At 43.4% G+C, this 25009-nt stretch overlaps 2 protein-coding genes across 3 annotated transcripts in view; one reads left to right on the forward strand and one right to left on the reverse strand.

The window, feature by feature from the left end:
- The window catches only part of LOC145522474 (uncharacterized), a 257684-nt gene that overhangs the window by 178504 nt on the left and 54171 nt on the right, over positions 1 to 25009 (forward strand). The window contains exons 5-6 of the mRNA XM_081531168.1: positions 9576 to 9719; positions 14229 to 14529. The gene's annotated coding sequence lies outside the window, so the exon portion shown is untranslated. The remainder of the gene's footprint in view (positions 1 to 9575; positions 9720 to 14228; positions 14530 to 25009) is intronic.
- Positions 1 to 25009, reverse strand: part of CHN2 (chimerin 2) — a 331489-nt gene that overhangs the window by 48765 nt on the left and 257715 nt on the right. The window lies entirely within an intron of this gene.

Here is a 25009-nt window from a genome sequence, read left to right on the forward strand (position 1 = left end):
GTTCTAAGTAGAGAAATTTTAATTGACATTTATTTTCATCTTTATTCTTTCCTGTATATTTTGAGCTTCCTATAGTGATTGTGTTCTGGTTCCATTATATAAAAATACAAATTTAAAAAAAAGTACATTATAAAGAATTCAACTTTATTAGCTTTAGTGTGCACAAAAGATACATTCTTAACATCACAGGTAACCTTTGAGCTCATCTAATCCCACCTGCTCTTTCTGCAGCTGGAGAGACTGAGGGTCAGGGAAGTTTAATGATTTGTACCTCCTCCCCCATCAAAGAGCTATTCTACAACTAGATCTAGAACCAGATCCAAACTCCAGTTTCTCTTGCCTGCAACCTTTGACAGCGAGCACTTCTTACACTTACGGGATCTCAGGACCCCCAGAGGTCTGGTTCAAACACAGACTGCTGGGCCCCAGGCTTTCTGGCTCAGTCAGTGTGAGATCAGGCCGAAGAATCTGCATCCCTGACAGGCTCCCAGGTGATGCTGATATTGCTGGTCCAGGGACCACACTTTGAGGATCCCTGTTTCATGCTTTCCACTATACCTGTGGGTCTCAACCTTACCTGATCATTAGAATCACCTGGGGAACACAAATGAACAAACGAACCACGTTCAAGCTTCACTTAGACCAATGATAACCAAATTTCTGGGGATGGGCCTGGACTTTTAAAAATCCCCCCTGGGGAATTCTAATGTACTCCTACCATTGGAAACCACTGCACTAATCTGAAGCACTTCACTTCAGGGGGACTATTAGAGAAGATGGAAGTATGAATGGATTACATGCTATTGAAAACCACCCCTGCCATAGGAATCAATACCTTTTCAAACATAGAGTGTGAAAATGTTTCTATTCATGCCCACCCCACCCCCACCTCCCATCATGCCACTTAGAACTCCACAGACTCTCAGAGGCACAAATCCATACCATGGCCTTTACGGGCCTGTTTGGTCCAGCCCCTGCCACCCTTCCAGCCTCTCCTCCCACCCTTTCTTCTGGCCACCTTAAGAATATATAACCATGACTGAGCAGTATGATTTTTAAATTATTACCTATGACCGCCCCCCACCCCAACCAAGACTGCTAGCTTTATGAGATCAGATACCGAGTGTGCTCGGGTCACAATTAAGACCCCAGTGCCATATCTCAACCCTGGCACAAAGTAGGTGCTTGATAAATTTTTCTAGATGAATGGTCACAGCCATAAGATATCTTGAAGTCAAAATACCACTGTAGAGGTTTATCATCATCAAAACCCAGTCATCCCGTCAATTTACTCTTGTGAGTCTCTGACATAACATCCAGGGGCCATGCCCTTTGGGGTTTCCTTCTGACCAAGCTATCAGATTTCTGGAATCACAAGAAGGGGCGACTAGAAACAGGGGGACTCTGCCCCAGGGTCAGGTCCTAAAGGTCACAACCAAGTTCAGACTAGAATATTAAAAGTAACATTGTATATCTGTGGTCTACATTATAGTATATGGTATCTCCGTAATCAAGCAGACCCCTAGGGGCCCGAGACAGACACCCTGCCCATCCATGTCCTCTGCCTGCCTCTTGTTTGTAGAAAAGCTCTAGTCTTCAAGGCATCCCCTGAGCCACAAAGTCCTGGCTGAAGAATTAATGATTGTAAGGGTGTGAACATGTAATAACAAAAATAGCAGTTGGGCCAGGAGCACTGGTAACAATTTAAACGATAAATCAGCTATATGGCAGTCATAGAATCTTTAGTTCATCCCAGAAGTACATCAATAACAGTATCTAACACACATTCCTGAGTCATTTTGCAGATACTGAAGCCCCCGAATGAAAGCAGTTCACTACATGATGCCATAAGCATGTAGTCACAGACTGGCTAGAGGGTAAGGACTGATCTTACTAACCCGTATGACACTTCCCTGTTACCTCACCGTCAACCAATCAGAGGACTGTGCATCAGCTGATCACATACACTGTGACTCCCCTCCCTCCCTTTGCCTTTAAAAATGCTTCCCTGGAACCTATTGGCGAGTTTGAGCCTTTGGAGAATTAGCTGCTCTGGACTCTGTCTGGCGCTTTACAATAAATGCTGCACTTTCCTCGCCACAACCTGGGGTCAGTAGATGGGCTTTACTGCTTGAGGGTGAATGGAAGTTTGGTTCAGTAATGTCTCTATTACATGAGGAAGGCAGAGTGGGCATTGTTATTCTCATTTTACAGATGCAAAAACCAAAGACCTAATGGAATTGGGGAATATGATCAGGTCTCCTGACTTTCTTCTATGGAAATCCCTGGCCCTCCCGTTGCAGCCCATCAGTAGTGGAAACTGCTCACGACTGACTTGGGGCCCCTTTCCTCCTCTCTGTTCCTAGAGGATTTATTACCAGCTTTTAAAATGGGGCCCTCCCCTGAGTTGTTCTATCCAGTATACCTCCAGTGACTAGCATGAGGCCAACACTAGTTCTCATGAAAGTTTTGTTTCACAAAATAAACCCATTTTTTTTGCAGTCTATTTTTCTTGTCTTCCATCCAAATGACTTCTAATTTTAAAAAGTTGCTCTTATTTTTTTGCTTTGTCCATCAGTGTACTTCCCACGCATATATCTGAGGTTCTGGGGTTGAGTAATGAGTCTGGACTGCACATTATTTCCCTAAAGTTACAAAATATTAAAGTCAGCCTAGATGCAAAAACACCCAGCAAAATACTGCAGTCATTCATTCATCCCAGAAGGTTGGTAAGAAATCTGATTTTTCCTTTGTTTTCACTCTCTCTGGGTCACATACATATTTTTTAATGGCTTGATACTGGTTTACTAATTGTATGCTTACTACTTATTATTTCAGTATTTAAAATGCACACCCGTGTGTGCGTGTGTGTGTGTGAGTGAGAGAGAGAGAGTGCTTAAGAGAGGACAAATGATTAAGGGGCTGAGAGCTTTTCATTGTGGTCTTTCCTGTGGCATCCTACATCTGGTTCTCCATTCCTGATTGCAAGTGAAAACACTACAAATACTGAGTTAAAAAGCCCAAATTGCTGAATGATAAAACCAGATCAAACCAGTCAATCCTAAAGGAACTCAACCCTAAATATTCACTGAAAGGACTGACGCTGAAGCTGAAGCTCCAATTCTTTGGCCACCTGATGCGAAGAGTTGACTCATTGGAAAAGACCTGATGCTGGGAAAGATTGAGGGCAAGAGAAAGGGACGACAGAGGATGAGATGGTTGGGTGGCATCACTGACTCAATAGGCATGAGTTTGAGCAAACTCTGGGAGGTAGTGAAGGACAAGGAAGCCTGGCGTGCTACAGTTTGTTGGGTCCCAAAGAGTCAGACATGACTTAGTGACTCAGCAACAACAACCCAAGGGGTAGTCTTGTTTTATCAACACTCTTAAGCCCAGCTTGCTAGATCCTATGAACTCTGAATATATCCCCATACTGCCCAATCTCTGTTGCTTTGCCTAAGAACTGCCTGTTAGTGTTTGTTATATTCTTTGCTTGTTTTCAGTCCTGAAAGAGGAGAAAGACAACAAAAAGATATGACTAAACTGCAAACTCATTCCCATGACAGTAAAAGAAATGAGACCAGGGTGGGACCTGCCATCTTTTCAGCCAACATGCTCATTTTATTATTTTTTAATATTTTTTTTATTAATTTATTTATTTTAGTTGGAGGCTAATTACTTTACAATATTATAGTGGTTTTTGCCATACACTGACATGAATCAGCCATGGGTTTACATGTGTTCCCCATCCTGAAGGCCCCTCCCACCTCCCTCCCCATCCCATCCCTCTGGGTCATCCCATTGCCCCAGCTCTGAGCATTTGTCTCATGCATCGAACCTGGAATGGCGTTCTGTTTCACATATGATAATATACATGTTTCAATACTATTCTCTCAGATTGTCCCACCATCACCTTCTCCCACAGAGTCCATAAGACTAATCTATGCATCTGTATCTCTTTTTCTGTCTTGCATATAGGGTTATCATTACCATCTTTCAAATTCCATATATATGCATTAGTATACTGTATTGGTGTTTTTCTTTCTGGCTTACTTCACTCTGTATAATGGGCTCCAGTTTCATCCATCTCAACAGAACTGATTCAAATGTATTCTTTTTAATGGCTGAGTAATATTCCATTGTGTATATGTACCACAGCTTCCTTATCCTTTCATCTGATGATGGAAAACTAAGTTGCTTCCACAACATGCTCATTTTAAAGTGGAATAATACTGGCTTTATTGGAATCTATCAAAGCATCAGGTATCAAGGGCTGACCTGGCTGACTCCTAAAACTCCTGGTGACCTCCAAACCTGCTGTGTCCTGGGCCTTTGATGGCACAACATGCCCAGCTGCTGCACCAATTGTTCTCCAGGAACAGATGGCCACTCTTAATTTAAGAGACCCAAAAAAGGCCAGAGGACTGGTCCTGCTGCCTGTCCTACAATTCATCTCCTTCATCCACAACAGTGTTCATCCCAAACTGAAGGCCTGTGTGGTATCCAAAATGGACCAAAACCATCTTGTTTGGAAGCACATAAATAATCTGATGCTTCTGGGGCTGATTGATCGTGCAATGTTAACACTGCTGTCCTTCCCACTTTGTTTCTCCACTTGTTTTATTGAGGTTGATGTCAACAATCTTGGCTCACCAATGCTGTTTCTCACAGTCTGCTTATATGTAGATGCAAAAGATACTCCCTGTTCTAGAGAAAGACCTTTTAGGTTGTGTCAGGCATTTCACACATTTCCACGCGTAGCTGTTGGTGTTTTGTTTTTGTGCACAGTTTTTGAAAGAGGGAAAAAAAGAGGTTTATGTCAGAGAGTAGTAACCCATTTTCTTATGCAAGAACTTTAAAAATGGGAGTCACAGTTCTCAAACGCTGAGTTTTAGAGAAGACAGCAGGGTTATTTTTGAGAGACTGGAGCATTTGTGGGATCACATTGCTAAAACTGCCTTGCAACACTTTAGGTGACCTTTTATAAAACTCAGACCCAAAATAGGGAATGAAAGTTTTAAGGGTGAAGCGACTATTACAAAGTTTCCAGCTATTTTTCTTTTGGCCTGATGTGACTCTTTTCTCTTATTCAGCATTTAATGTCCTTTTCTGTGTTGTTCCCTTCCTTTGCACCTTCCCATCTCCAGCTAAGGAGGTAGGTATCCGAAATAACTGACTTAGGGATTTTATTACAAAGGTCAGAGATGCTCAGTTTCTGGCTATGGTACTCAACAGTAGAGTAGAACCCTAATGTATTTCTCTCTTTCCCCCTCCCTGGCACTGTTGCTCACTCAGTTGAGCCTGAGAAATCTCAGCCAGAGGCTGTCTGTTTGCAGAATCGCACTTTCTTGCCATACTGCTGTCCACAGGGTCACACAGAGTCGGACACGACTGAAGCAACTTAACAAGGCAGGGCATGGCCCTACTGCAGTCTGGCAATTTGCAGGGCAGAATGTGCCAGACAGAGCCTCAAGCTGCTTTTCTACCAGGTTCTCTGGTCAGCAGTTGGATGAGGGTATATCTTTACTGAAAGGGAAAAACTAAATTAACCAGCTGTTTTCTGCATGTAAACTGTCCCATGTTACAAATGACAGAGACACCTATTAAACATTTTTTCAAAATTTCACACACACACACAATCTCAAATCCCTACTGTGCTTTTCACAGTGAGCAATCACCTGCACAAAAGAGTCCTCAGGGCCATTCACAGCTGTGCAGCTGATCCTGCGCAATATAGTTCCTGGGGATATTTACCAACTCAGAAGTTCTGAAATACGGATGCTTGCACATTCCAAATGTGAGTCTAAAATGAGTTCCGGCCTCCTGTGTGAGAGGTGGATGGGGTTTTCAAATTCTGCAACTGAACCTCCTATCTGTGTGTTGGGAAGACCAGCCTTATGCTAAGAATATGGCCCTGGAGCCCCTTCCCAGGTGGAATGTCAGGGTATGTGTGATGATGCAGACACTTCTACCAACCACTGGCCAGCTCTGGGAAGAGACTCTGTTGTCCTAATGTGTACATGTGCATATTGCAGAGGGGCAGCCCAGTGTGAAATGACCACATCCAGTTTGATCTTAGCTGTGTTTTAACACAATAAAAGTATTCTATCATGTGTTTCAAATATAATTTTTTCCTTCCTTTCTTCCCCCCTCCCTTCATTCCCTCCTTTTCTCCTTCCCTCCCTCCCTTTCTTCCTTCCTTTCTTCTTTTAACAAATATTTACTAAGTATCAATCACATATCAGGCACTGTTTTAGGTCAGTGGGAAACAGCAGTGAACAACTGACAAAAATCTCTGCACTCTTAGAGACCAGACAATAAACCAAACTCATAAATATATTATTCAAGAAAGTGATAAATATCACAAAGAAACAAGGATACAGGATAGAGAGTAATGGGGAGGGAGGAGGCCATTTAAAACGGGATGGCCAGGGGAGGCTTTGCTGAGAAGGTGGCACTTGGGCAAAGACTGGCAGGAGGTGATGGGTGAGCCACGCCGATACCTGGAGGAGCACTGCAGGTGGAGGGGACAGCAAGTGTAAAGGCCCTGAGACAGGAGCAAGGTTGGCTTTAGGAAATAGCAAACATCAAGAGTGGCTAGAGCAGCATGCATGAGAAGAAGTGAGGGCCTGGCGGGAGAGAAGAAGGACTTCTGCTTTTACTCTGAGGGACGTGAGCAGTCACTGCAGGGTTCTGAACAGACGTGTGGTATGATCTGAATTACTTTTAAAAAGCATCGCTCTGACTGTTGTATGGAGGACTTAGGAGGGCAAGGGTGGAGGCAGGAAGGCCAGTTTGAGGCTACTATGGAAATCCAGGTGAAGAGAGGACAGTGGTTCGGCTTGGGCTGGGAGCAGGGGTGGTGGTGGGGTGGGGGCAGGCTTCTGGATATCGTTTCAAGGTGGAGCCCTCAGGACCAGCTGACAGGTTGGATGCAAGGTGAGAGAGAAAAAAGAGGAAGTGAGACAGTGGGACCCTTGGCTGCAGTGCTTGCACCTGGACAAACGTCTCCTTGAGCAAGAAAATACAAAGAAACTGTAAGGGGCTAAAATAACTGCATGCATGTGCATTGGGGGCAAATTATGGACAACGAGATACAAAAAAGGCCAAAAGCCCAACTGCCACTTCTGAACAGCCAGGAGCAAAAGCAGAGCACTGTGCATGCCTCCCGCACACAGCACTACCAAAGGCACGGGTAAACCACTTAAGTCACCCCTCTGGACACACCCCTACCCTCGTCCCTTATAAGGAACCAGCTTGCCCCCTTCCCCCAGGGAGCAACCCAGCAAGGGAACCTGTTGCTGGTTCTCACTCCCCTCTGCCACAGCAGGGGCCCAATAAAGCCTTGCCTGAATTTCCTATCTGGCCTTTGATCAGTTTCTGTTGATGAAGGAGGCCAAGAACCCTGGTCAGTAACAGAAGGTCTCCAGGACAATGGCACAGTTCAGGCCCTGAGCAACTAGAGATGAAGCTTCCATTACAAGAGATGAAGACTATGAAAGAGGTAGAGCGCAGGGGAAGGGCAGAACTTGATGTGAGATGTAGGAACTCTGAGTAGGCAGTTGGACATATAGACCTGGGTTCCAGGGAAAGGTGGGTGCTGGAGACACACCCTGAGAGTTGTTGTGATAAGATGGATTTATAGCAAGAGTGCAAGTAGAGACAGAGGACAGCAAAGGCCCCAGGACTGAGCCCTGGGCTACCCGAACAATTACGAGGTGAGGAAATTGAGACAGAACTAGGCAAAGAGAAAGAGGAGGCAAATTTGATATCCTGAAAGCCCAGGAAAAGATGACCAGTTGGGGCCAGTGCCCCTGACAGGTCATGTGTGATGGGGACCGAGAAAGGACCAAGGATTCAGCAGCTTTTAGGTAAGCGAGTGATCCCCTTGACAACAGCTGTTTCTGGGGAGTGGTGGGGGAGACCTGATTGCAGACACTTTAGACAGAATAGGAAGAGGAGGGTATTGGGAGCAGAGATTGTTGTTAAGCCAGGACTGGAGAACTGGGGAGCAAGGGGGAGCTGACCAAAGGGGCTGGGAGAGGTGGGGTCCAGAGGGAATGCTTTTTCTTTTAAGAAGGGAAGAAAGCCACTGAGATTCCCTTTTCCATCATAAAACCACAGCGTGTGCAATAAGATTCTGACTCCAGTTTAGGGGGTTTGACTGCTGAAGCTCTCACGTCAGTCAGAAGGCCTGCGTGCCACCTCCCTTGGTGCCAGTGGGGAGTCAAAACCACAGGAGCCTCCGTGGGTGGGGCTACCTCCTCCAGCCCCACCCCAAGCACCATAAACTCCTAAGCCAGCTGTCCCTCCAGCTCTCTCAGGCCATTCTCAGACCTGCTCTCCCCAGAAAGCCTTACTTTGTGTGAGTAAAAAACTTCATATCCTCTTGGATGGGCATGTGGTACCATTGGTCTCTACATCAAGCCAAATTTTGGGTGGGGGAGGGTCTGTCCACCTCTGTGAAGTGAACATTAACAGCTGTTGAGAACTGAAAAGCACCTTTGATGTGACCCATGACCCTGACCTTCCACCTGCCTCTTCCCACTCTTCCATATCTGTTCAGGACTATTCTTTGAACTCATAATGTTCTTTTGTGAAGACATGCCTCTGTGCGCATGCTCACTTCTGCTTATAACATAACAGATATATTAAATTCACATCAGTAACTAAATAGGAAAAAATAACCCTAACAATTATTGGACACACATTGTACCAGGCACATTAACTGTTGTCTCGTTTAATCTGCATGACAGCCGTGTGACACAGACACTATTACCTCCATTTTATAGATGAGGAAACTGAAGCTAAGAGTGCTTTCACTGCTCAAGCTTGCAGAACTAACATGTGGGATTTAAACACGGGATCAGTTCCTTCTATAGGTCATACTGTTGTCATTGTTCAGTTGCTAACTCATGTCCAACTCTTTGTGACCCCATAGACTGCAGCACACCAGGCTTCCCTGTCTCTGTCCCTCACTATCTCCCTGAGTTTGCTCAAACTCATGTCCATCGAGTCAGTGATACCATCCAACCATCTCATCCTCTCCTCCTGCCTTCAATTTTTCCCACCATCAAGGTCTCTTCCAATGAGTTGGCTCTTCGCATCAGGTGGCCAAAGTATTGGAGCTTCAGCTTCAGCATCAATCCTTCCAATGAATATTCAGGACTGATTTCATTGAGGATTGACTGGATTGATCCTCTTGCAGTCCAAGTGACTTTCAAGAGTCTTCTCTTAAATATGCTTTAAGATTCTGCAATTCAATTTCTAAGAATCTATCTTAAGAAAATGATCCTAAATACAAAAGACATTCACTACAGCATTATTTCTAATATTAAATTGGAATATATTTTGTATGTCCTAACCTTAGGAAATAACTAAGTATGAGGCTCATGCAACAATTAAAAATGATGTTTGTAAGGAGTGTACAGCAACATGATTGTAAGATACTACATGAATAAAGGAGCACACAAAATTACAAATGTACTATGCTTACAAATATATTTAAAAATTCCAATGCATAGGAAATCACTGTAAGGAAACAGCCCCATGACTATATTTTCTGTGTCTTTCAGAATTTCTTGAATGAATTACCTTATAATTGGAATGAGAAAAAAAAAAGGAAACGCTTTCCACAGAGAAACAAAAACCTTTTCTTCCCTCAGTCTGCATCAGTTTTGTTTTGTACTAGGAGGCCTTTACCTTAAAGGGAAAATTAGGTAAGTTTTAAACATAACTAGAAATCAAGTCTAAAATATTAGAGTTTTCTGTGGTCTGAACCTCACAACTATAATATATTTAAAGAAACTCAGACATGCAAAACAAGTGGTTAAGTAATGTTATTAGAAAAGAAAACTCTTATTCTAGCAGGCATTAAGAATGGATGTGCCTTCTGTGGGGCCTAACACCTTCCAATTTATGGCATCTCCTTTGGAAAATTTATTTATTTTTAATTAGAGGATAACTGCTTTACAATATTGTGTTGGTTTCTGCCATACATCAACATGAATCAGCTGTAGGAATACACATTTCCCCTCCCTCTTGAACCTCCCCCCCACCTCCCACCCCATCCCACCCCTCTAGGTTATCACAGAGCACCAGGTTTGAGCTCCCTGTGTCATACAGCAGGCATCTCTTGATATAAATTAAAATCTTTCCAAAATGCAAGACAGAATACTATTTCTGTAAAAACACGATTTCGGTTAAACCTCTGAAGAGCCAAGAGAAATCTCTCTTGAGCCAAAAGAAATAAATTTTTCAAATAAAAATAGTTTATATCATCAATATTATTGTTTGTAAAAGTCAGGAGTTAAAAGAAGAAGGAATAGATATCAAGGCTGTATGACACTGATTTTTCTCTAAATAAACTTACTCAAACCCAGAAAACTACATCCTAACATGTATAATATACCTATGAGACTTTAGTTTTTATAATATTTCAATAACGATTTGGGATCAAGGAGCTTCTATTTTAAATAATTAAAATGTTTTCTAGTTTAATTTTTTTCACTTCAGTCTTATAAAAATGAAACATGGTTCTGTCTTTAATTTTTATCAACAACAAAGGTTTCTAGTCATCTCCTAAAAAGTTGTGTAAGAAACTAACACAGTAACTGGCCTTGCATTATTTCAGCTGAAGATGCTTTGTGCTTACAAACCCCTTGGTCATAGAAATGGCAATCAAATTCTAGAAATGGAGAAGGTGTTTGTTTGTCAAGAATTCCTCATTCAGAATAAGTCTCTGGAGCTAAGTTGTTTGTGTGCAAACCCTGCTTCAACACTTCCCAGCTGGGAGACCTCATGCCAAGTTACTTAACCACTCTATGCCTCTTTCCCTCAAATGTGAAGTGTGGATAATAATAGTAGCTCTTCATAGATGATTAAGCGTACAAGTTAAGTTGTGAGTTGTAAATTGCTCAGATCCATGCCTGGCGTCATTTTATATTCATGCATGCATATATAATTTAATGACAAAATTCACTTTAATGATTATGCAGGTGATGCTTTCAAAGTAAGGCCTAATCTTAGGAAGGTGTTGACAATTGAGTTTAACTAAGACTGCCTTTACTTGATGTGATATGGAGAAAAAAAATCTTTTCTGACCTGCCACAATTAAAAAACACATGGTAATTTAAATTCAAGCAGATTCAATAGAGAGCTAAGCATAAGGTTTAAGTATATTAGCCACAAACAGTAGTTGAGGCATATGGCAGAACACACAGGGGGTTTCTATTTACACACTGAGTGAGATGACCTTTTCATTATAGGGGACTGGAATGCAAAAATAGGTAGTCAAGAAATGCCTAGAGTAACAGGCAAATCTGGCCTTGGAGTACAGAATGAAGCAGAGCAAAGGCTAACAGAGTTTTGCCAAGAGAATGCACTGGTCATGGCAAACACCCTCTTCCAATAACACAAGAGAAGACTCTACACATGGACATCACCAGATGGCAAATACCAAAATTAGATGGATTATATTCTTTGCAGCCAAAGATGGAGAAGCTTTATAAAGTCAGCAAAAATAAGACCGGGAGCTGACTGTGGCTCAGATCATGAACTCCTTATTGCCAAATTCAGACTTAAATTGAAGAAAGTAGGGAAAACCACTAGACCATTCAGGTATGACCTAAATCAAGTCCCTTACGATTATACAGTGGAAGTGACAAATAGAAGCAAGGGATTAGATCTGGTAGACAGAGTGCCTGATGAACGATGGACAGAGGTTTGTGACATTGTACAGGAGACAGGGATCAAGACCATCCCCAAGAAAAAGAAATGTGAAAAGGCAAAATGGTTGTTTGCGGAGGCCTTATAAACACCTATGAAAAGAAGAGAAGCAAAAGGCAAAGAAGAAAAGGAAAGATATACCCATTTGAATGCAGAGTTCCAAAGAATAGCAAGGAGAGATAAGAAAGCCTTCCCCAGTGATCAGTGGAAAGAAATAGAGGAAAACAATAGAATGGGAAAGACTAGAGATCTCTTCAAGAAAATTAGAGCTACCAAGGGAACTTTTTATGCAAAGATGGGCTCCATAAAGGACAGAAATGGTAGGAACCTAACAGAAGCAGAAGATATTAAGAAGACGTGGCAAGAATACACAGAAGAATTGTACAAAAAAGATCTTCATGAATCATATAATCATGATGGTGTGATCAGTCACCTAGAGCCAGACGTCCTGGAATGTGAAGTCAAGTGGGCCTTAGAATGCATCACTATGAACAAAGCTAGTGGAGGTGATGGAATTCCAGTTGAGCTATTTCAAATCCTACAAGATGACGCTGTGAAAGTGCTGTACTCAATATGCCAGTAAATCTGGAGGACTCAGCAGTGGCCACAGGACTGGAAAAGGTCAGTTTTCATTCCAATCCCAAAGAAAGGCAGTGCCAAAGAATGCTCAAACTACCGCACAATTGCACTCATCTCCCACGCTAGTAAAGTAATGCTCAAAATTCCCCAAGCCAGGCTTCAACAGTACATGAACCGTGAACTTCCAGATGTTCAAGCTGGATTTAGAAAAGGCAGAGGAACCAGCGATCAAATTGCCAACGTCTGTTGGATCATCGAAAAAGCAAGAGAGTTCCAGAAAAACATCTATTTCTGCTTTATTGACTATGCCAAAGCCTTTGACTGTGTGCATCACAACAGACTGTGGAGAATTCTTCAAGAGATAGGAATACCAGACCACCTGACCTGCCTCCTGGGAAATCTGTATGCAGTTCATGAAGCAAGTTAGAACTGGACATGGAACAACAGACTGGTTCCAAATATGAAAAGGAGTACCTCAAGGCTGTATATTGTCACCCTGCTTATTTAACTTATATACAGAGTACATCATGAGAAACGCTGGGCTGGAAGAAACACAAGCTGGAATCACGATTGCCGGGAGAAATATCAATAACCTCAGATATGCGGATGACACCACCCTTATGGCAGAAAGTGAAGAAGAACTAAAGAGCCTCTTGATGAAGGTGAAGGAGGAGAGTGAAAAAGTTGGCTTAAAGCTCAATGTTCAGAAAACTAAGATCATGGCATCTGGTCCCATCACTTCATGGCAAATAGATGGGGATACATTGGAAATAGTTATAGAGTATTTATTTGGGCTCCAAAATCACTGCAGATGGTGACTGCAGCCATGAAATTAAAAGATGCTTGCTCCTTGGAAGAAAAGTTATGAGCAACCTAGACAACATATTAAAAAGCAGAGACATTACTTTGCCAACAAAGGTCTATCTAGTCAAAGCTATGGTTTTTCCAGTAGTCATGTATGGATGTGAGAGCTGGACTATAAAGAAAGCTGAGCGCCAAAGAATTGATGCTTTTGAACTGTAGTGTTGGAGAAGATTCTTGAGATTCCCTTGGACAACAAGGAGATCCAACCAGTTCATCCTAAAGGAAATCAGTCCTGGATAGTCATTGAAAGGACTGATGCTGAAGCTCCAATACTTTGGTCACCTGATGCAAAGAACTGACTCATTTGAAAAGACCCTGATGTTGGGAAAGATTGAAGGTGGGAGAGGAAGGGGACAATAGAGGATGCGATGGTTGGATAGCATCACTGACTCAATGGACATGAGTTTGAATATGTTCTTGAAGTTGGTGGTTGATGGGGAGGCCTGGCGTGTTGCAGTCCATTGGGTCACAAAAAGTCGGACATGACTGAGTGACTGAACTAAACTGAACTGATTGACCTTGGGGATTAAAATATGGCTAGTCACTTTGGTCCTGGGCACTCAGAAAGAGCTTTTCAGGCTCTTGGGGAATGAGGTGAGTGCTGCAGAGAGTGGAGATGGTTTTTTCCCTTCCAAGTGGAGAGTCATTCAGTGCAATATGAGGCAAAGTAAGCCCAGGATGACTGGCCATCGCTGATGGCTTAAAGTGCATGGCAGGGTGTTGGTTCCTGGTGGGTAGAGCAGGAAGCACCACCTCTGGGGGCTCACTCCAAGGTCTGTACACCAGCAGAAATGGGACACAATGTCGCTATGGGTTCCTATGGGTCCCTTAAAGCTGCCATGATGACTTACTGGACAGAGCCCAGGGTGTCATCTGAACCCCAGAATTCCACATCTTGACCTCTCAGCTCCCTGGTGCCAGTTAGTCTGAAGTCCCAAGATCTCTGGGCTCTGACGCAAGGTCCGGGCATCCACCCATCTTGTTTTCAGAGCTCCATGATGGATAAGAAATAGCATCTTAGCCCCAAATGACATGTCCTAAATGATCTGAATCCACAGGAAACTGCCCTCTTATCTGCTGCCCTGAAGTCTTCCAGAAAATCATGGTTCTTTGGCAAAACAAAACAACTGGCTGCTGAGGTCAGAAGGAGAAGGAGTGCATGTGTGGAGAAGGTGGAAGCTTGGGGGCTGTCAGTGTGCTGGGCCCCCTTGCTGGGTTACCAACCAGCACTCTGGGCTCAACTGCTTAGCCTTGGCATTTTAACATGGGTTCTGCTGCTGAAATAGGAAGGTCTCCTGCCACTGGTCCAACAGAAAGCTGGTTCCAAGAGTTCTTCTCTCAAAATTGGAATCATCCAAGGTGAGCACTGAATTCAGGAAAGGAGGGAGAGTTTTTTTGTCACCATGTTGCCAGCACATTCCAGGTAGGAAGGGAGGTTAGAGATCTAATTCTTCCTTCACAAAAAAATGAATAATACATGTCTATAAAAATGAGGCACAAAGGGTGATGAAATGAGTTGGTAAGATTTCCTTCTGTTCGGTCCTACCTAGGGTTCAGTTTCTAAGAATTGGGGGTGTAGTATTTTAATAATGACTTTAAAACTTCTATGAAAAACAAAACATTCTTCCTATCGAGATATGGGGTGGATGTCCCCTTTCAGCAAAGCTGGACAGACTTGTATCCACTTCAACCGGTACAATATATGATGGTAACATGGTATGATTCCCGAAGCTGGGTCATAAAAGGCAATGTGGCTTCTGCCTTGTCCATGGAAACCCATACACTGGAGCTGTGAGCTGTCTTAGAAGAAGTTCAGCTATACTGAGGCTGCCAAGTTTGGAGGAAATACATTTTATGGAGAAGACTCATGGAGACACTGATTTACAGTCCTGTTAAGTCCAGTGTTCAAGTCATTTCAACCCAGGGGCCGCACATGTGAAGAGAGGAGTTTCCTGACAATTCCAGTCCCCAGTCATCACACTCTTCCTGGCCTTTGACTCTTCCCCCATGTGAAGCCAGACAGCATGGAGTAGAGGATCCCCCCACACCCTGTTCTAGTCCTGATCCACTGAACCTGTAAATGTAACACAACAGATAATTTACACAATTAAGTTTTAAAATGGTTTGTTTCCCAGCAATAGTATCCAAAACAAGGTTTTGGTAACATGGCCTGTGAAAGTCCCTTCCACTCCCAAAGTGAATAAGCCAGTGTCCCAGGGGGCCAAGCACATCTGTTTATTCATGTTTATGCCAAATCAGCAAGTCTTCTTTGAAGGATTAATGCTCAGCAGTATTACAAATGGTGGTAGCTTTTATTCAGAATGTATTTGGATTTTAGTTTCTCTGCGCAAAAAATCGTATGTGCAACACTGGCTATGTTTTTTCCATTATGAGAAAAACACTATTCCAAGGACAGGTATCAAAATAGTTAGTTCAGTTCAGTCGCTCAGTCGTGTCCGACTCTCTGCGACCCCATGAATTGCAGCACGCCAGGCCTCCCTGTCCATCACCAACTCCCGGAGTCTATCCAAACCCATGTTCATCAAGTCGGTGATGCCATCCAACCATCTCATCCTCTGTCGTCCCCTTCTCCTCCTGCCCCCAATCCTACCCAGCATTAGGGTCTTTTCCAATGAGTCAACCCTTCGCATGAGGTGCCCAAAGTATTGGAGTTTCAGCTTCAACATCAGAGCTTCCAATGAACACCCAGGATTGATCTCTTTTAGGATGGATTGATTGGATCTCCTTGCAGTCCAAGGGACTCTCAAGAGTCTTCTCCAACACCACAGTTCAAAAGCATCAATTCTGCGGCGCTCAGCTTTCTTCACCGTCCAACTCTCACATCCATACATGACCACTGGAAAAACCATAGCCTTGACTAGACGGACTTTTGTTGGCAAAGTAATGTCTCTGCTTTTAAACATGCTATCTAGGTTGGCCATAACCTTCCTTCCAAGGAGTAAGCGTCTTTTAATTTCATGGCTGCAGTCACCATCAGCAGTGATTCTGGAGCCCAAAAAAGTAAAGTCTGACACTGTTTCCACTGTTTCCCCATCTATTTCCCATGGAGTGATGGGACCAGATGCCATGATCTTAGTTTTCTGAACGTTGAGCTTCAAGCCAACTTTTTCACTCTCCTCCTTCACCTTCATCAAGAGGCTCTTTAGTTCTTCTTCACTTTCTGCCATAAGGGTGGTGTCATCCGCATATCTGAGGTTATTGATATTTCTCCCGGCAATCTTGATTCCAGCTTGTGTTTCTTCCAGCCCAGCGTTTCTCATGATGTACTCTGCATATAAGTTAAATAAGCAGGGTGACAATATACAGCCTTGACGGACTCCTTTTCCTATTTGGAACCAGTCTGTTGTTCCATGTCCAGTTCTAACTGTTGCTTCCTGACCTGCATACAGGTTTCTCAAGAGACAGGTCAGATGGTCTGGTATTCCCATCTCTTTCAGAATTTTCCACAGTTTATTGTGATCCACACAGTCAAAGGCTTTGGCATAGTCAATAAAGCAGAAATAGATGTTTTTCTGGAACTCTCTTGCTTTTTCGATGATCCAGCAGATATTGGCAATTTGATCTCTGGTTCTTCTGCCTTTTCTAAAACCAGCTTGAACATCTGGAAGTTCATGGTTCACGTATTGCTGAAGCCTGGCTTGGAGAATTTTGAGCATTACTTTACTAGCATGTGAGATGAGTGCAATTGTGCGGTAGTTGGAGCATTCTTTGGCATTGCCTTTCTTTGGGATTGGAATGAAAACTGACCTTTTCCAGTCCTGTGGCCACTGCTGAGTTTTCCAAATTTGCTGGCATATCGAGTGCAGCACTTTCACAGCATCACCTTTGAGGATTTGAAATAGCTCAACTGGAATTCCATCACCTCCACTAGCTTTGTTCGTAGTGATGCTTTCTAAGGCCCACTTGACTTCGCATTCCAGGATGTCTGGCTCTAGGTGAGTGATCACACCATCGTGATTATCTGGGTCGTGAAGATCTTTTTTGTAGAGTTCTTCTGTGTATTCTTGCCACCTCTTCTTAATATCTTCTGCTTCTGTTAGGTCCATACCATTTCTGTCCTTTATCGAGCCTATCTTTGCATGAAATGTTCCTTTGGTATCTCTAATTTTCTTGAAGAGGTCTCTAGTCTTTCCCAATCTGTTGTTTTCCTCTATTTGTTTGCACTGATCGCTGAGGAAGGCTTTCTTATCTCTCCTTGCTATTCTTTGGAACTCTGCATTCAGATGAGAATATCTTTCCTTTTCTCCTTTGCTTTTCGCTTCTCTTCTCTTCCCAGCTATCTGTAAGGCCTCCTCAGACAGCCATTTTGCTTTTTTGCATTTCTTTTCCATGAGGATTTTCTTGATCCCTATCTCCTGTACAATATCACGAACCTCTGTCCATATTTCATCAGGCACTCTGTCTATCAGGTCTAGTCCCTTAAATCTATTTGTCACTTCCACTGTATACTCATAAGGGATTTTATCTAGGTCATACCTGAATGGTCTAGTGGTTTTCCCTACTTTCTTCAATTTAAGTCTGAATTTGGCAATAAGCAGTTCATGATCTGAGCCACAGTCTGCTCCTGGTCTTGTTTTTGCTGACAAAATAGGTTAAATGAGTAGGAATTTATAGACACAACTGTTTTAGTGTTTATGTGACAAGACAATATAAATATGTAATTAAGATTTATTATGTCAGACACTGCTCTAGACACTTTATATCCCCTCTCCTATCCACCCACCCACCCATCCATACATTCATCTATCCATGCACCCAACCAACCAATGAACCAACAAACCAAACAACTAACATCATCAAGCTGGGTTGTTAGATAATATATATGAAGGCACCAGTGCAAGGCATGGCATATGATGGGCACACAATAAATATTGGCTGGATCTGAATTTGCCCCCAAATTTCTATTGTTACAGAGGGGTGAAGTGTCACTTGGAGGAAGTAGAGCCTATCACCAAGATCTATTCTCAGGGTGTGTGGGGCATGGGCTCCAGGAACTGTTTGGTTAATAATGCTGCTGCTGCTGCTGCTGCTAAGTCGCTTCAGTCGTGGCCGACTCTCAGCGACCCCATGGACTGCAGCCTACCAGGCTCCTCCGTCCATGGGATTTTCCAGGCAAGAGTACTGGAGTGGGGTGCCATTGCCTTCTCGGCTAATAATGCAGTGGTTCCCAAACTTTGTTACACATTATAATTGCCTGGGGAACTTCAAAAATCCAGAGGTCTATTTGCCACCCCAGATCAATTAAATCAGACTGGAGGCAGAAGCCAGGTATCAATAGTGTTTCAAGATACCCAGGGGATTCCAATATGCATGTGCTAGAGAAATTTTGCTTCAAAAGAACACTAAGGATCATGGTGAGATTGTGGCTGCTGGTTTAGAAGAAGGACAGCTGTGCTTTGCCTTAGTGGCAGAGAGGGAGGAGGTAGAGGGCAGATGTTGATGTTTGGATGCAGATGGATTGGTTGATCGTCTTTTATGTGTTAATGGCTCCTCTCCCTCCTCCTCCATGTTCCTCTCCTCTTGGCCTCTTCCTCTTGCTGCTGCCTCGTTGGCTGCCTGGTTTCTACTGATAGCAGTAAAATCTAAGGACTTTAGAATGCATGGCACACACAAGCTTCTAGAGGCTTCTCCTACACCACTCGTGAGTTTGCTGGCAGTTTGTTCTTGCTTTTCTTGATACCTGAAGTCTGGCAGGCAGGCAGGAGAGGAGGATGGGATGGAGCCCTCCTAGGCTGCAGGCTGATGTCACACCTGGCCAGTGAGTGTGCACAGCTAGCCCAGCAGAGGTTCCCACCTGCTGCTGTGGGCTGGTCTGACAGGCTGGGTCAGCTCCTGCAATTGGCTGCCTGACCTCAGAAAGGAATTCTTTGTTTCCTTTGCCACTGCATACTTAGTCAGATGTTTTATTCTGTCCTAAGGCAACTGGGGCCTCTCTGGCCAGTCCATGGAGAGCTCACCTGATGAAGAACTGGGAAGAGAGATGAGCTGGACAAGTTTGATCTGTGTAGGGAGGAGGATTAGTCAGGATGACCTCACCCTGACTTCTCTAAGGCCACCTTCCTCTTTCAGTGGAAAAAGAAAAATTCCAGATTACACGGGAAACCAGATAAGGTGAAGCAGAGTGAGAGAAAGGGAATTAGTGCCACGTGAAAGAGAAGCGAGGATTAAAAACACAGGAGGAAAGAAATATGACAATTCTTCCCCTAACCCTGCGAGTCTTTGAAAAGATAGCTGAGAATAAATTTTTTAAAATAATTAAAATGTGTGAATGTGAGCCCTTCACAGCCTTCAGAGGGTGAGATTTGTGACCCCCGATCTTCCATGTTCTTGGCAAGGAGCACGGCTACAGGAGAGGCGGAGGATTTCTGAGAAAACTTGAGACCACATGAAAGAGAACAAGAAACTGGTCTCTCCTAGTATTAGTGTAACTTAATTCAAAACCAGGGGAGACTGTTTGTGAAAGAATCACTGTCAAATTCAAGGCAACAGAGTTCTTAACCGGTTGAATTTCACCAATGTGTCTTCTGGGCATTACATCTGTCAGTTCCTGAATTCTGATACTTCATCACACCCTTGGATCATTACACAAAGAACTCTGCAGCTGAGATAGGCAAACGGCAAGGCCAAAGCAAATGTCTTATCTTCTTGGGTGTTTTTGCCACACTGAAAGCACATCTTTTCTCATATCCAACTGATTGAGGGAAACTAAGAATTTTGATCAGAGACATATGATAAATATTTTGATTTGATTAAAACTTCTCCTGTTCATTACACATGCACTTGTATTTTGCATGTTTCATTTTTTTTGTTGCAATTGCTGTCATCTTGGCTAAATCATCTGATGTATTTGGGCCTTGGTTTTCTCTCTGCCCAAACAAGGTCTCAGTTAGGACCACTTTGCACCTTCAAATGTTCAATAAATCTTAACTCCCGGCCCTAGGTATACAGATGCTCTTGTGAAGTTAGAAGCTGGGAATGGTGGTCAGCCAACTAACCAGGATAATTATATAATATTGGAGTCATGGGAGAACAGAGATGGGACAGCTAACATTAGAATTCTAGGTCTATTTGTGATAAGTGTGTGTGTGTGTGTGTGTGTATTACACAGCTCCAGTGGCATTCTTTTAGTAAACCAATTATTTGTGTAACTTGGCTCATAGTTTAGAAACTCAAATAGAACCAATAGATCCCACTACTTCTAGAATTTTCACCATCTGAAAATAAAGGGAGATTTAGGCTTCAATAATGGGCTTCCCTGGTGGCTCAGATAGTAAAGAATCTGTCTGCAATGCAGGAGACACGGATTCGATCTCTGGGTTGGGAAGATCCCCTGGAGAAGGCAATGGCTATCCACTCCAGTATTCTTGCCTGGAGAATCCCATGGACAGATGAGCCTGGCAGGCTACAGTCCATGGAGTTACAAAGAGTCGGACACAACTGAGCAACTAACACTTTCTTTCACGTTGATGCTTCAGTTATATAACAAATACCCCTGAATCACAAATTATTGTATTTGCATTCCATTAGGAAAGTTTGAAATTAAGCACCGCTGCTTTTTGTGACATATAATAACGGGGACCTGGTCTCTGAAAGATTAACAAGGGATCTATGAATATAAGACACTAAAATTGTTTAAAAAAAAAGAGTAGGCAATTGAAATTGTGGCACTACTACTATTTGTAAACCTTAAGTAGAGCAATGTGTAAGATTTAAAAAAATATGTGCTAATTCATAAACAGAGGCTATGAGTCATAGACAAGCAGTGGATGAGAATGACGCCGGCACTGAGGGAAAGGCTGGGTCCCAGCACAGCTGCACAATTCATCAATGTCAGGGTGTCACGCTCCCCGGGCCACCCAGGGCCACCCAGCTGACTTCCCAGCACCAAACTGGAACCATGTACCAGTTGTGTCAGGATGTCAAAGTACTTCAAAAGCTATCCCTTTCCACACTTGGTTTCTCCTCATAATTACTTCATATGTTTCCCTGCGGATACTCATTTAAATGCTAAATAAAAGGAGAGAGTTCTCCAAGGCAAGAGACTCTCCTTGTAACCTGGTGCTACCTCAGAGTGAAAATTAAAATCAATTACACCCCAAGTAAGTATAATTATCGTCGCTTAATGAGAGGGAATATGAAATGATCGTCTTCTGGGAAACAACTGTACCCTGTGAGGTGAATGAGTGTGACATGCAGCGCTTGGCAGCTGTCAGATTAGCTCTATGGCTCAGTTCTGAGGTGGGCTCGGGTGGGTGTGGAGGGGTGGGAGATGCCTGGAGAAGGGCTCAGAGGCTGAGGATGCCAGGAACCGGCCCTTTCCAAGGAGCTGACAGCCCTGTTGCAGCTCAGCCTCAGAGACAGAGGCGGCTGTTGGCATGGTGTGCATGGCAGCTCTGGGTGTGTGTGCATGTGTGTGCATGTTGTGTGTGTGTGTGTGTGTGTGTGTGATGTGTGCGCACATGCACAGGATCTGACTGGAGGACACCGCTCTGACTGAGGCTGGGGCAGGACAACCTGAAGGAGGGCCAAGCCAGCCTGGGAAGTGCTCTGGCAGTGACACCGGCTACAGCTGTAGCTTTGCTGGAGGTCTTGGAGCCCAGGGTCACAACTCATGTTCTTGAGTCAGACCATGGCTAGTACCAGGATCCTGTGTGGCTATTCCACAGCCCAGATAGTCAAATGACGGACTAGAATTGGAAACATTCAGATGTGTCCATAACATGCCAAAACTCTGCCACATATTCTGGAACAAGAGGTACAAGAGATCTACCAGTGTCTCTCTGTATGACCGTGGCCTCAGTCAGTCAGGAAGGGTTCTGGGTGGACTCCCCTAGAACCTTCCAGTTTGGTGCAGGCGGTGGAGTGCCCTCTATAGCCTGCTGGATACACTGGCCTTGAGTCTGCACTCACCCTCTGGCTCTTGTCTGCATTCCTGAAATGGTCTGACCAATGCTTCTCAGAAGTGTCCTGCAGACTGCTTGAGTAGTGTATTTCCAGGAATGCTTGTAAATACACAGATCTCTGCCCTGCTGCCCTTAAAAATGGGAATAAAAGTGAGGGCAGGGAGGCAGGAATCTCCCTTTTAAACAAGTATGCCTTGGTGACTCTCCTGAGCAGTATGGCAGAGACTTGTTGCCCTGAGGCGTACACAGTCATCTGGTAACTCAGGGCATTAAAAGACTTCACTTTTCTCTGAGCTTGCTTTCAGTCCAGAATGGTCCAGAATGCTCCTCCCTCTCTCCCTCTATTTCTCTCGCCTCACTCTCTCTTTGGTATCAACCATGGGTTAGGCCAGGCACTATAGTGGGTTCAGAAAACTAAAAGTAAGACATGGGTCTTGACTTCAAGGGGCAAATATTCAGTCTGGCTGAGGAGACAGACAGCTGAACAAATAATCACAAAACACTGTGATATGAGCCATAGTAAAGTAGACACAAAATATTCCAGGAACAGAGTAGAAGAAGCAATATAAATCTATTGCTAGGCAGGTTGGGGAAGTATTCAAGGTCAGATAAAGGTCAAAAAGTCTTTAAACAAGAAACGACATTGAAATGGGCCCTGAAGGAAAAGCAAGAATTTGTTAGACTGAGAAAGAAGAAAAAGGCATTTGAAGTAGATGACCCAAGAGAATCACACAAGCTTGAGATATGTTTGGGAACAAGTCTGGCCTGGTCCCCAATCAGTCATGATTATGCAGAGTTATTATTATGATTGGTTTTGACTCTACCTTGAGACTTGTAGAATGGACTCATTCTCCCCAAAGACTCTTCTCAGCTACCTCAAACTTTGCTTGAGATGGGAAAATGCTTGGTGGTCTGGTTCTAAATACATGGCTGCCATTGATGTCTTTAAGGTGGGGTGAGCTGGAAAGTGGGCAGCACAAGGATAGGGAGCCCATGCAAACTGGTTCCAGTTGGGGCTGGGGATGAACCACAGCCTTCAGATAAGGTGCCAGGTTATTCTCTGCTCTCCCAGGGTAAAATGCATTGTTTGGCTCAAATAGCTATCAAGTAACACCTGACACCCCTCCCCACCCCCTGGCCCCTGCAACTTGTTCACCACAGGCATGGTTGAACTGAATATCTTGACCTTTTAAGAACAATACTTGTAAGATGGATGTGAACTAGGAACAATGGTACACATTCAAAAACTGGAATCCCACAGTTCCTGCAGTGGTGGGGAAAACCACACATAGACATTAAATAGGAAGTCAGGAAATCTGGGCTTTGGTTCCGGTTCTGCCACCAGTTGGCTGGGTGACTTCAGGCACAGCTTTTACATTTCTGAGCGTCTTGAACTGTCAATCAACTAGATAATCTCCAAGACCCCATCTAGCTTTACATGTATGACACTGCCAGATTATTTCTTCATAACTGCAGTATCTGGTTGGCATTATTATTACTATTACTAATTTTGCATTACTAGCAAATTCATACAAGACAATCCTGGGACATCAGGAAGACAGTCATTATCTTGCTGCTTATTGTACTGTGAAATTATAGCATATTTTAATATTTTTAGTGGTATGCTGGGATTGGCTTAACATGTGTGTGTCTCCTCCTAGCTCAATTCAGTGATGTCATATTGGTAGCCTGAAATCAGCCATTGTAGGGATATTTACACCATGGAAATAGGCAAATACCAGGATTCCCTCCCTCTCCCAGAGAGAAAACATTTCTGGTTGCTAGACATTTATCAGCATACCACAAGTTATGATTTTTTAAAAGGATCCATAAAATTACTCTTTAGGGATGAAATAATATTTTAAGTGGCTGTCTGAATCATGATTTTCATAGCTTTTAAAAGCTGGCTGTTTAAAAAAATGCACTGAAGTGTTTTTTAAAATCAGAATTGTTGGGATATAATTTACATATGGTAAAATCCCCTCATTTTAAGCATAGAGTTCTATGAGTATTAATAAATATACATAGTTAGGTATCCATCACCATGTGGTAGGACTGCACTGCCCTGGTCCCTTTGAAGTTAGGCATGGCCTTGTGACTGCTTTGGCCAATGAAATGGAAATAGTGATAGGTGTCACTTATGGGCAGAAGCTTGAAGCAGCAGGTCAGAGAAAAGGACAGCACTGGGCAAATACTGTGATGGGCATGTAATGTGAGTAAGAAATAAATGTTTGATGCCTTAAGTCACTGACATTTGGGGGTTGTTTGTTAATGCAACCAGTTCATGGGGTTGTAAAGAGTTGGATATGACTGGGAGACTGAACAATAATAACCCAGACCATCCCCACTGACACACCTAAAATTATCAATGAATGACAAAGCAAATAGATTAGTTTGCTAAAATGTGCTACAAATAAAAATATCTCCCTTAGCGTACTGTTCAAGGAGCTACATAAAAAAAGATTTCAAATTACTTCTCCAGTTTCATTTCCAAAACTTTCCTTTCTTGAAAAGAAAGGAGCCACACTGAGCCACACTGAGCCACACTTGAGCCACACTGAGTATTTGAATTCTATGGAACATGTAACTGCCACTGCTAGTCCTATTACTATTTAATGAGTACCTACTATGGGCTTCCCTGGAGGCTCAGAGGGTAAAGAATCTGCCTGCAATGTGGGAGACCTGGGTTGGGAAGACCCCCTGGAGGAGGGCATGGCAACCCACTCTAGTATTCTTGCCTGGAGAATCCCCATGGACAGAGGAGCCTGGCGGGCTACAGTCCATGGGGTCACAAAGAGTTGGACACAACTGAATGACTAAGCAGAAATACTATGTACCACATACTGTTCTAAACACTTCACAGATATCAGCTCTGTTGTATCTGAAGTACAACACCTTTGCTTTCTGTTTTCTCT

This window comes from Giraffa tippelskirchi, chromosome 10 (assembly GCF_054371585.1).
Source record: "Giraffa tippelskirchi isolate mGirTip1 chromosome 10, T2T-mGirTip1v1.2.pri, whole genome shotgun sequence".
Classification (NCBI taxonomy): Eukaryota; Metazoa; Chordata; class Mammalia; order Artiodactyla; family Giraffidae; genus Giraffa; species Giraffa tippelskirchi.